This window comes from Rhinolophus sinicus, chromosome 18, assembly GCF_057876585.1.
Source record: "Rhinolophus sinicus isolate RSI-liver-muscle chromosome 18, RSI-T2T, whole genome shotgun sequence".
NCBI lineage: Eukaryota > Metazoa > Chordata > Mammalia > Chiroptera > Rhinolophidae > Rhinolophus > Rhinolophus sinicus.
The window spans coordinates 34,230,152-34,243,962 of record NC_142518.1 but is presented as its reverse complement, the minus strand read 5'-3'; the positions used below and the strand labels follow the sequence as shown (position 1 = coordinate 34,243,962).

The 13,811-nt window shown below is 38.7% G+C and overlaps 1 protein-coding gene across 1 annotated transcript in view; it reads left to right on the top strand.

Moving 5' to 3' along the window:
- EFHC2 (EF-hand domain containing 2) overlaps nt 1-13,811 on the top strand; it is a 267,304-nt gene that overhangs the window by 237,633 nt on the left and 15,860 nt on the right. The gene's annotated exons all lie outside the window — the stretch shown is intronic.

Below are 13,811 nucleotides of genomic sequence, written 5' to 3'. Positions count from 1 at the left end.
AATTACAAAGGATCATCCAAGAATACTATGAAGGACTATATGCCAGCAAATTCAATAACCTAGAAGAAATGGACAAGTTCTTAGAAACATATAGCCTTCCAAGGCTGAACCATGAAGAACTGGAAAATCTAAACAGACCTATCACCAGTAACAAAATTGAATCAGTCATCCAAAACCTTCCCAAAAGCAAAAGTCCGATGGCTTCACTAGTGAATTCTACCAAACCTTCAAAGAGGATCTAATACCAATTCTGTACAAACTCTTCCAAAAAATTGAAGAAGAGACAGTACTCCCTAACTCATTTTATGAGGCCAACATTACCCCGCTACCAAAACCTGGTAAGGACAACACACAAAAAAGAAAACTACAGACCAATATCTCTGATGAATACAGATGCAAAAATCCTAAACAAAACTATAGCAAATCGAACACAACAATGCATTAAAAAGATTTTTCATCACGACCAAGTGGGGTTCATCCCCAGGGCACAAGGATGGTTCAATATCCGCAAATCCATCAATGTGGTATATCACATAAACAAAATAAAGGACAAAACTCATATTATGATATCAATTGATGCAGAAAAAGCATTTGACAAGATACAACATCCATTTATGATTAAAACACTTAATAAACTAGGTATAGAAGGAAAATACCTCAATAAAATAGATATAGAAGGGACACCTTATTACCTTGTTGTAATACTAACCTACCTTATTTCAAATCCTCCTACAAAATACTAATGCTATGATTAAGTTCCAGTGTGTTTGCATCCACAGCATTCCGTTTTGAATACAAAGTGTTAGATTAATGATAAGCACCTATTTTATTAAAACACTTAATAAAATAGGTATAGAAGGAAAAGGCCATATATGACAAGCCCTCAGCTAATTTCATAATTAATGGAGAAAAACTGAAGCCCTTTGCTCTATGTTCAGGAACACGACAGGGCTGTCCCCTATCACCTCTGCATTTCAACATAGTGTTAGAAGTCCTCGCCAGAGCAATCAGGCAAGAGAAAGAAATAAAAGGCATCCAAATTGTGAATGAAGAAGTTAAATTGTCACTCTTTGCAGATGACATGATGCTATATATAGAAAACCCTAAAGACGCCACCAAAAAGCTATTAGAAACAATCAACGAATACAGTAAAGTTGCTGGCTACAAAATCAATGTACAAAAGTCCATTGGATTCCTATATACTAACAATGAAATCTCAGAAAAAGAAAAAACAGCATGGTATTGGCAGAGAAACAACTCATAGACCAATGGAATAGAATTGAGAACCCAGAAATAAATCCACATAAATATGGACAGGTAATTTTTGACAAAGAAGCTAAAAACATACAATGGAGGAAAGACAGCCTCTGCAATAAATGATGCTGGGAGAATGGATGGCCACATGCAAAAGAATGAAACTGGACAGCTATCTGTCACCATATACCAAAATTAATTCAAAATGGATCAAAGACTTAAGCATATGACCAAACACAATAAACTGCATAGAAGAAAACATAGGTACTAAACTTATGGACCTTGGGTTCAAAGAGCATTTTATGAATTTGACTCCAAAGGCAATGGAAGTAAACGCTAAAATAAACAAATGGGACTATATGAAACTTAAAAGCTTCTGCACAGCAATAGAAACCATCGACAAAATAAAGAGGCAACCAACTGAATGGGAGAAGATTTTTGCAAACAGTGACTCTGATAAGGGGCTAATATCCAAAATATACAAGGAACTCATGAAACTCTACAACAAAAAGAAACAACCCAATTGAAAAATGGGCTGACAACCTGAAGAGACATTTCTCCAAAGAGGACATACAAATGGCAAATAGACATATGAAAAAATGCTCAACATCACTAATCATCAGAGAAATGCAACTAAAAACCATAATGAGATATCACCTCACCCCAGTCAGAATGACTATCATCAACAAGACAAATAGTAACAAGTGTTGGAGAGGCTGTGGAGAAAAAGGAACCCTCATACACTGTTGGTGGGAATGCAGACTGGTGCAGCCATTATGGAAGGCAGTGTGGAGGTGCCTCAAAAAATTAACGAATAGAATTACCATATGACCCAGCAATCCTTCTCCTGGGTATCTACCCCAAAAATCTGAAAACCTTTATACATAAAGACATGTGTGCTCCAGTGTTCATTGCAGCTTTGTTTACAGTGGCCAAGACATGAAAACAACCAAAATGTCCTTCGATAGATGAATGAATAAAGAAGTTGTGGTATATATACACAATGGAATGCTATACGGCGGTAAGAAAAGATGATATAGGAACATTTGTGACATCATGGATGGATCTTGAGAGTATGATGCTAAGCGAAATAAGTCAGACAGAAAAAGCAGAGAACCGTATGATTTCACTGATATGTGGTATATATACCAAAAACAACAAAAGAACAAGACAAACAAATGAGAAACAAAAACTCATAGACACAAACAATAGTTTAGTGGTTACCAGAGGGCAAGGGGTGTGTGGTGTGGGAGATGAGTGTAAGGGGGATCAAATATATGGTGATGGAAGGAGAACTGACTCTGGGTTGTGAACACACAGTTTGATATATATATATATATATATATATATATATATATATATATATATATATATATATATATATATATATATATATATATATATGATGTATTAAAGAATTGTACACCTGAAATCCATGTAACTTTACTAACAGTTGTCCCCCCAATAAACTTTAATTACAAAAAACAAAACAAAACACAATAGTACTTCCATCAGGATGTTTGTGAGAATTGAGGCGATACACGTGAGCCACTTACCACAATACCTGTTCCAAAGTAAGGTCTTACATGTTAGCTATTATTACTGTTTGTAAAATGGAGACCTTACTTCTTCAATTCAGGGGTCTGGGCCTTCAGCAGTCAATTTCCAAGTCTAAGATCAGTGATTCTATTCTTAAAGATAAGAGTTAGAACAGTTACAGAACAGGAATATAGCATTAGAAAGGGCTTGTGCTTCAGCAGGAGATTCTTCCAATTGTTACTCATTTGTGGTGAGAAGAACTTAACTCTTGGGGTCTCATCAGTTTTGCTAAGGAAGCCTAGAAGTTGTTTAGTCTATGAGGAGATATTTGGAAGGGGCCCTTTCTTTTCAGCCAGTTTTTTTTTAAAGATATACATATAAAATGGTAACCGAATGATTTAACCAATGAGAATTTAACTGTATTCCTAGAGTATGCAGTACTTTGGTACTCCTAAACTTGTTATTGTTTAATAAGAGGATATAAGATTGCTTGGGAATGTTACCAGTGAGTCTCTAAGCTCATGTACGAGGTTTGACAATCATGTTTGCAAACTCATCCTAGAAAAAGTGCTTACATACCTCATTACTGAATATCACTACGGTCACCTTTGAAGTACTCCCCTTGGGAATCTATGCGCTGATGCCAGCACCTAGGCGACCTTTCAAAGCAATTTTGGAACTCTTTTTCTGGAATGGCCATCAGAGCTGTCCTCGTATTATCCTTGATGTCCTGAATGTCATCAAAATGTCTTCCTTTCAATAGTTCCTTTATCTTCCAGTAAAGAAAGAAGTCATTGGGGGCCAGATGAGGTGAGTAGGGAGGGTGTTCCAACGTAGCTGTTTACTGGCTAAAAACTCCCTCACACACAGTGCCATGTGAGCTGGTGCATTGTCATGATGCAAGACCTCCTTCAGGACCATTTTTGCACACAGCTTTCTCATGCCAAGATTTTCAGTTAAGATTTTCCTGTTTCTCTGTCAGTGTTTACTGGGTCTGCTATCCTTCGCACAGTCAGCCAATGATTTTGATGCACAATACGACAAATTTTTGCAATTTTTTCATCAGTTTTGCTTGTTGCTAGCTACCCTGACCTCTCCTCTCTTCATCAGTGGTGCGTTCTCTCCCCTCAGAAAAATGTTCAATCCATTTGTACACTGCCATTTTCTTCGTGGCATTATCCCCATAAACATGGATTAATGTGTCCCTGATTTCACTTCCACTCTTGCCAAGTTTAACAAGAAGTTTAGTGTTTATTCATTGCTCTAATTCAAGTTCAGACATTCTCATCGCGACACACAAAAACACGCAACAACAATAATGAACACTGCTCAGCAAGATACCACCACACATTGACACGAACAGAACTGTGAGACACTGATATACCAAGGTTATGAAACCTTACCAAGTTGTTTGTACAGTGCTGCCAATATAAGCACACAGTGACAAGTTTGCAAACTTAATTGTCAGACCTTGTAAAAATATTTAGTGTGAATAGATTGAACATAATATTTCATAATTCATGCAGTAGAATCAATAGTGAAAAGTATAATATCTCCTGAACCATGTAAGTGAACCATTAATATTAATATTAATATCTAATAATACCCTGAATTGCTCTGGGTCAGAGCCTGTCACATGTTGGGTTCTCCAGGAAGCAGATGGAATCTAACATTGAAGGATATTTATTCAGGAGTGTCCTTGGCTCAATATCCATGGAAGGGAGGGGAAGAACACAGGAGTGGGTTGAAGGACAAGTTGAGTGTGATGCAGACCTAAAGACAGCCTTGGTTAGCCCACAGGGAACCCTGGAGCTAGAATGGCCTTTCAGAGTTGTCCCAAGTTGGGCCAAAATGTCCTGGCCTTTATCCCTGTGGGTTGGTTTAGTAAGAGGTATAACATTGGGCAGTGTGGCTCTTTGCAGCCAAGACAGCTCTGTAACTGAGGCAGTCCTTGAAGGACTGGCAGCTAGGCCACCAAATCCTTTTTCAAGTGGATTCTGGATAGTACATCACAGGTGGTAACCAACCACTCTTGAAGCTCTTGTTGATTTCTTGGTATCTGCTGGGGTCTTGGCAATGTGGCACATCTTCTTCCCACACCTGCTCCATGGTTAATGTCTGATCTTGCACCTGTGGCAGGGAACTGATAGGGCAGTAGTAATGCCAGAAGAGGCCATGTGGGAGTTGGACCAGATGTGTAGGTCCTTGGAACCCAGAGAAAACTTCTCACTTAGAGCTTTGGGAGTTGCCAATATTTGGGAAGTCTGCCATAGCCAAAAAGTCATAAGTGGGACCTCAGAGCAAGATCTACAAGGTTGTGAAAGTCACCCAGCTCTGAGTGTAATGTGATGAGATTCAAGTTATGTTGAAAACAAGGAATGCGCTCCTCTGTGGAAGCCAAGGGTTGGGCAGCTGCACACTTTCTCCAGTGTATGAGCGGGACAGGCTGGATGTGGTTGAAGTTCCAGAGATGCCATGGACACCTCTCTAGAAAGTACTGGCACCAGCCACCATTTGGAACCTGGATGTCTTTACTCCTAGCTGAATGTTATCCTCCACAGGATCTCTTCCCTGAACTGGGGACCTTGCTGACAAATAGAAAGAGACTTCTTGGCTGATAAGAGCTGAGCAGGCCTCAATACTAGATTCAACACCAATTCTGTTTGTATCAGTTTTAATGGCTGGGGATGGATGGTAGGAGTGGGCATTTGGGACACCTTCCCAGTCTACCTGGATTAACTGAAGCCAAAAAAGAGTAACAGGACCACAGGTGTCAGCCTGTGGGGTGGTCTGGTACACCAGACATGGGATTGGAAGGGCAGGGCGTCAATGAGGTCTAGCAGGGTGTCTCTCCAAAACAGAGATCACAGTGGTGGGGAATCCTGAACTTAGCACTATTCATCGAAAGGAGCCAGTCAGCAGGCTTGAACCAAGCCTTCAGCCCTGCCCTGGGAACAGAGCAGGTTAAGTCCCTATACGAGTGAGATTCCAGCAGGAAACACACACACACACACACAAACACACACTACACACATAAACACACACACCCCACACTACACACACACACACACACACACACACACACACACACACACACAAAGGAGTCAGGGATGTGGATTTAATGAAGGGACTTTTTTTTTTCATTTTTAAAAAATTATCTGTAGTTTTCAATTACAGTTGACGTTCAGTATTATTTTAGTTTCAGGTGACCAGTATACTGGTTAGACATTTATGTAATTTATGAAGTGATCCCCCAATTCATCTACTATCCACCTGGCACCATGCATATTTATTACCATATTAGTGACTGTATCCCCTATACTTCACTTTATACCCTCTGCCTATTTTGTAACTGTCAATTTATCTTTCTTAATCCCTTCACCTTTCGCACCCTGCCCCCAACCCCTCTCTCATGTATCACCCCGAATAATCAAGTACACATCCGACACTATACATAGGTATTACAATATTATTGACTATATTTCCTCTGTTGTACTTTACATCCCTGTGACTATTTTGTGACTACCAATTTGTACTTAAATCCCGTTGCCATTTTCACCCAGCCCCCCAAACTCCCTCCCATCTGGCAATCATCAGTTTGTTCCCTGTATCTATGAGTCTATTTCGGTTTATTTTTTGTTTATTTACTTAGTTCTTTAGATTCCACATATAAGTGAGATCATACGGTATTTGTTTTTCTCTGTCTGATTTATTTTGCTTAACATAATACCTTCTAGGTCCATCCATGTTGCAAATGGTAACATTTCATTCTTTTTCATGGCCAAGTAATATTACATTGTATATATGTACCATCTCTTCTTTATCTAATTGTCTACTGATCGGCACTTAGGTTGCTTCCATATCTTGACTATTGTGAATAACACTGAAGTAATCATAGGGGTGCATATATCTTTCCAAATTAATGTTTTTGGATTACTTTGGAAAAATACCCAGAAGAGGAATTGCTGGGTCATAATGTAGTTCTATTTTTAATTTTTTGAGGAACCTCCGTACTGTTTTCCATAGTGACTGCACCAATCTGCATTCCCACCAACAGTGCACGAGGGTTCCCTTTTCTCCATATCCTCGCCAACACTTGTCTGTTGATTTACTGATGATAGCCATTCTTACAGGTGTAAGGTGGTATCTCGTTGTGGTTTTTATCTGCATTTCTCTGATGATCAGTAATGTTGAGCATCTTTTCATATGTCTATTGGCCATCTTTATGTCCTCTTTGGAGAAATGTCTGTTTAGGTCCTCTGCCATTTTTAATTGGATTATTCGTTATTTTCGTGTTGAGTTGCATGAGTTCTTTATGAATTTTTGGATATTAACCCCTTATCAGATGTATCATTGGTAAATATCTTCTCCCATTCAGTAGGTTGCCTTTTTGTTTTGTTGATGGTTTTCTTTTATGTGCAAAAACATTTTAACTTGATGTAGTCCCACTTGTTTATGTTTTATACTTTTTCATTGCGAGAGGTGATATATCAGAAAAAATATTATTAATAGCAATGTCAGAGAGTTTACTGCCTATGTTTTCTTCTATTAATTTTATGGTTTTGAATCTTACATTTAAGTCTTTAATCCACTTTGAGTTTATTCTTGTATCTGGAGGAAGAAGGTGGTCCAGTTTCATTTCTTTGCATGTATCTGTCCAGTTTTCCCTTCACCATTTATTGAATAGACTGTCTTTACCCCATTGCACATTCTTGCCTCCTTTGTCATAGATTAAATGACCATATCGGCATGGATTTATTTCTGGACTCTCTATTCTGTTCCGTTGATCTATGTGTCTGTTTTGATGCCAATACCATGGTGTTTTGATTACTATAGCCTTGTAGTATAGTTTGATATGAGGTAATGTGATACCTCCAACTTTGTTCTTCTTTCTCAAGATTGTTGTGGCTATTCAGGCCTTTTATGATTCCATATAAATTTTAGGATTATTCTAGTTCTGTAGATTGCATTGGGTAGTATGGATATTTTAATGGTGTTAATTCTTCCTATCCATGAGCACGGTATGTGCTTCCATTTATTTGTATCTTCAGTTCTTTCTTCAATGTCTTAAAATTTTCCAAGTATAGTTTGTTGTTGTTGTTGTTGTTGTTTTATGTCCTTGGTTAACTTTACTCCTCGGTATTTATTTTTTTTAATAAAGTTTATTGGGATAACAATGGTTAGCAAAAATTACATAGGTTTCAAGTGTACAATTCTGTAATACATCATCTATATGTCACATTGTGTGTTCACCACCCAGAGCCAGTTCTCCTTTCATCACCATATATTTGATCCCGCCCACCCAGAAACCAGAGAACAAGGAAGCTCAAGGACCAGTATAATCCACATAGGCCAGCCTCAGAGCAGAGAGCTCAGTGAAAAGGGCAGGGCAGAAAATGGATCTTGAGGAATAAATGGAGTACTACCCAGCACAATCTGTTATCAGAATAGACTTGGGCTCATATGAATAAGGCCCATATCCAGGGTATAAGACCAGATCCAGACTAACAGCTCCTGTGGTTGGTCTGCTGAATGTCATGACTGGTCCCCCAGACTCAGATGCGGCTCCCCTACCAGTGATGGTTAGGTCGCATCAGCTAATAGGACTGGCATCCAACAACAAACAAGAAAACTTTACTAACAGGACTGTGGTTGTAGCTGGTCCAGCTTTGATTAGTCCTGCTGCCCTTTGGTGAGAGGTTTTCCTACGTGGATAAGTGTAAGCTGAGTGTCACCTACCCTGACTGTTGACTGTAGCCTGTAGCCTGTTTTCTCAGTAGCCCCTTTGGTCAGGCCTCTGCCTGGCCCTTGGAGCAGCTTGTAGTGAACCATTGAGGCTGTAATCTAACTCTCACTCCATAATTTGACTGTCAATGGTCTCAGCATGTTGCCCTAGTTCTGTCACAGTCCGGAGACCCCGTTTCCACTCTATTGTGTTTGCTCACAGATGGTAGCTGTAACACTGGCAAAATAGGTCCCACTATTTAGAGCCGGTCTGGTTAATCTCAGAAGTCACGTTTTAAAAAATAACACTAAATCAGTTCTCATATAAACTTCATAAGTTGCACTGTGTAACTGGCATCTTATCTTTTGACGTTTCTGAGAAAAATTGGATGTGGCTTCATTTTATGAGCACTGGAATTGCAGAAACATTAGCAATTGGCTCTAAAGCTCCCTTTTCACAGCAGGATTATATATAGCCTTGGCAGTGGGAACTGGGGGCAGGTGGGTGCATCATCTTTGGGCACCCCACTTGTTAAAGATCTCCTTTTGGTATTTAGAGGATGGAATATCCTGTGACATTTTATTGTCCCAACAATCTTGTGGGAATAAGTGTCATTCCCAGTTTACAGATAGGAAGCTGAGATTAAAGGCATTCCTAAAGGTAAGGATTATATAGTTAGGGGCCAGTGCCAATGCTTTAATAAACAGTTATTTTTAATATTGGAGGTTGAATATAACAGTTAAAATAAAAAACATTATTAATCATTCTCACTACATTTAAAAAGTAACTTGTAAACACCGATTACCTTACACAAAACAATAACCTAGTAGGAAGCAATACTGCTGAAATCTACTTTGACTTAAAGCGTTGGATAATGTCTACTTGTATGCATAAGTCTGTCACTAAAGTGCAAAAAAATCCATGTCTCCTTGAAAACTTTACTTGCCCTGTAATGCAGTTTTAAGGAAAGGTTTCTTGTTCAGAAGGTACACCTGTGTTTTAGCTATACTCACACAGATGACAGCTCTATGGAAGCTTGGTTTTGAGCAAAGGGAAACAATTGTGAAATAGTGTCATTACAATAAAGGCATAAATGGATAGAAATATAAGCAAATCTCCTGGCTTAACATATGAGCTTTTCCTTATGTCATCAGAATGCTCTTGATTATCTGAACAACTATTTGTGAAATTTCTTCCCAAAATTAGTTTTAATTTGATTTACTGGAATTTAACTGTTTTTTATGATTTTGTCAACTTAATTTGATTATTTCTAAGGACATGTCAACTTATTAAAAGGAAGAAAATCCAATAAAACCATACACACTACTACACTACTGGACTTCTTTTTTTTAAAAACAAATTTATAGGTATTTCCTGTGGAAACATCCTTTTTTTGACTGACTGGAAAGGAGTGACAGGGTGAAATCACTAACATGACTATCAGCCTTACATTTGGAAGGGATAAAAATAACCTTGTTTCAGTGAAGCGTGGAATTTAATTGGCTCCTGATCTTTTTCCCTCATGCGTCTGGTGGCCAGTACTACAGTAGAAAAATTTTAAAACTAGAAGGAGACATAATCCAATTAAATTTCCTTTTAAAAATGTCAAAGCAAATAAATCCAGGGCCCATGAGCTCACACACAGCTTTGCTGTTCTTGCACTGGGCAGCTGCTATTTACTGGGTTTCCATCCAGTGCCATCTTTGCTTCCTATTTCAAGGGTATGTGATTTTACAGATCGGCAGCTACATTTTTTCACCATTGATGAACAAGTAATTTATTGCCAACTTGTTTGACATCTTAAGTAGCTCTAGTGACAGCCAGCTTGGAAGATGTCTTAGGGCCCTCTTGCAGACAATGATTCCCAGCCATTTTAGAGTCATGATTTTACATCATTGTTGAATTTCACTCTCCATTTCACAGTTCTTCTTTCTTGCAGAAAATGCTATGTGGCACATATTGTTTATGCTCCAGATTAAATTGAACTTTTTTTGAAATTTGTGCACTGTCTCTTGAGTTCTCTGGAAATCACATTGGAAACTCTAGACCTATCCACAGTTTGTCAGGAAGTTGCTTTGTTCCAAGCTGTGCTGTGACTTTCATAGACATTTTATTAGTTTTGATAAATATAAAATTGCATAATGTCTTTGTTTGACTTCCTCTAGAAGCCAACTTGGAGACAAGGATTTGAGTATAAATCTTTTTTTTTTTGGTGGGGTGGGAAGTGAAAGGAGCACTAGTAAGGGAGTGGGGAAGTGAGAGATGCAAGAAAAGGAGCTTATACAGGGCATATTATCAAACCAGTAACAAATGTGGATGACTAGAGCTTAATGCCTCTGGGAAACAGGGATCCAGTGGCTGGCATGTACCTCACAATTATCCCACCCAAAGTGCAAGGGAGCTGTGGTATTCATCCATCAACTCCCATCAGTCCTTGTTTGAGGACTGCTCCTGAAGTAGGGGGAAATAATTAATTCCCAGGCGCTTGTGGCATGTCACAGGGACAGCCAAAGCAGGCCTCAGAGGCCAAAGAAAAGCTCTCAGACAAAGGAACACAGGTACTAGCAGTTGGAAGTCAGGCTGGTGTGCTCTAAGAGGAAAGTGTGAAGGAATCAGGAGGGGGACTGGCAAAGCCTGCTACACAAAGATATTTAAGATTCTAACATGCACCATTGGGCGAGCTGTTTTACAGCAACACAAGCAGGCTTGTCCTCAAGTGAGGGGGGAGTGTTTGGAGGGGCATTAATGGCACTGTGTCTTTTACTGTAATTAAATTTTTTAAAAAATTTAAACATGCACTGTGTTTTTTTATCACACTTCATAATCTGGAGTTTTCTTTGCATTTTGTAGTGTATGATGAATAAATTTCAGTGAAGACAAAGACTATTTTAATTCACTGACTAGATTGTCATAAATATTCTGTAATGTTAGGAACATTTGTAGATTTATTATAACAATTAGGCAGTGGTAGTATGGGGATTTCTCATGTCACCAAAGATCTCTTTATTTTGCAAGGAGATTGGCCTTTAGATGAACCCAATTACAAGCAAAAGTGATGAAGAAAATATCTTTTCCCTTTACTTCATTGGTGCCCCCCAACACACTGCACCGAGTTTCTAAAGTCTTATCTCCTGCTTCCTACCCTCCTTTGGATCCCAGTTTGACTCCTGTTTTCCATTTAAACTAGTACTTGTGAAAAATCTCCCTAAAATTGAGTGTTGGCTACAATTCTGGTACCAATTCCAATATGTGGGTTCTTTCCCCATATCAAGTAATTATTTTTTTTGTTTTGTTTTTGTTTTTTTAGTTAAAATTTATTGTGGTGGCAGTGGTTATTAAAGTACATAGGTTTCAAGTGTACAATTCTGTAATACATCATCTATATATTACATTGTATGTTCACCAAGTAATTCTTGACAACAGCTGGGTGTCCTACAGTTCAACTCAATTCTGACACTCAGAATTGTACTTTGTGCTATGTGCTCCAAACCACACTGGGCTACTCACCCTTTCTTGAAAATAGATTTTTAGATCTCCAGGCCTTTGCTTATGCTGTTCCCTATGCCTGGAACACCCTGGAGATAGCCTCAGATCCTACAGGGTAAGGGTTTAGTCCCATGAGATTTCCTCCCCACTTCAGACACTATTCGCATGTCCAGGTTGTCAACCTGTGCTTCTGACCTACTGGCTGTAAATTGAAAGTTCCCACGACCCCCTCCTTAGGTTTGATTAATTTGCTAGAGAAGCTCATAGAACTCAGAGAAACATTTTACTTAGTAGATTACTGATTTATTGTAAAAGGATATAACTCAGGAACAGCCAGATGGAAGAGATGCACAGGGCAAAGTGTGGGGAAAGGGTGAGGAGCTTCCATGTCCTCTTCAGGTGGGCCACTTTCCCGGCGCCTTCACATGTTCACCAAACCAGAAGTTTGGAGGTTACTGCAATAATAGGACTTCAGTGTGTCCTTTTGATAGGACACAATTCAACCTGTAACACTACCCCTTTCTTTTATGACCACTTCAAATCAGTTATCTTCTAGTTATTGCATGTTCTACTGCAGTCGAGTCTTTCAGATGCGGATCTCATTCATCCCAGCTTCAGCTGCCCTGGTTATGGTACAATTATCTCTCCACAGGGTTGTTGTAGTAACCTCCAAAGTAATTTTCCTCCTTCATTCTTCATACATCCAACAAGTTATCTAATTCATTGCTAATCAGATTTTTCTGGCTGAGACCCGTCAGTGACTTTCCCTAACCACAGCATAAAGTATAAACTAGCACAGAAGCCCCCAACTTTGGCTTTATCTTTTCCTTCCAACCATCTTTCTTGCCACTTTGTCCTATGTACTCCAAACCACACTGGGCTACTCACCCTTTCTTGAAAATAGATTTTTAGGTCTCCAGGCCTTTGTATATACTGTTCCCTATGCCTGGAACGCCCTTCATTACTTAAATCTCCTGACGAACTGCTTCTTATCCCATAAGACCCAAATGAAACATCACTTGCTCAAGTTGCTTCCACAATTTCATCACATAGAATTATAGAGTCCTTACTTGTTTTTCTGTGACACCTTGTGACTTTGGATACAAATTTAGCATTAGGAAACATATAGCACCTCTTATATAAAACAACCTTGATGATACAAATATAAGCAGCCACAGTTATGGACTTTTCCCCTCTGTTGATATTAATTGACCACTGCAGCATAAACAAAAAGCATGCATGTGCATATGTGCACATATATAGGTTTACATATACAAGACATTTTGAGATCTCTTTGAATCATGTTTATTACTTACATAATTTTGTTGCAACCCACCTCATCAAAATAATTCTTAAAACTCTAGAGTGAAGGTATTTATTTTTCTGAAATTAGCAAATGCATATACACATATATGTATGATGTATGTTATATATAAAGTATATGTGACTATATATTTATGCATACATCTATATATATAAAGTATATATGAAATAGCTTATCCCCAAGAGCATACAGTGAATGATCCAGTGCTCTTTCCATTGTTAGGCTGAAGAAATAGTAATCAAGCAGCCAGTATAGCTAGCACTTTGGATTTTAAAACAATGAGTTCTTAATAAAGTATAGGAGGAGCTATCATTGCAATAATGCTGCATAACAAACAGCCCCACACATTTCAGTGGTTACAACAGACATTTATTTTTCTTGTCCATGAGCCTATAGGTCAGCTGGGTTGGGTTCCAGCTCTGCTTGTTCCACCTGTCATTCTGACTAGTAGCATTTTGGGCCATATTCTTCTGATGGTGATGG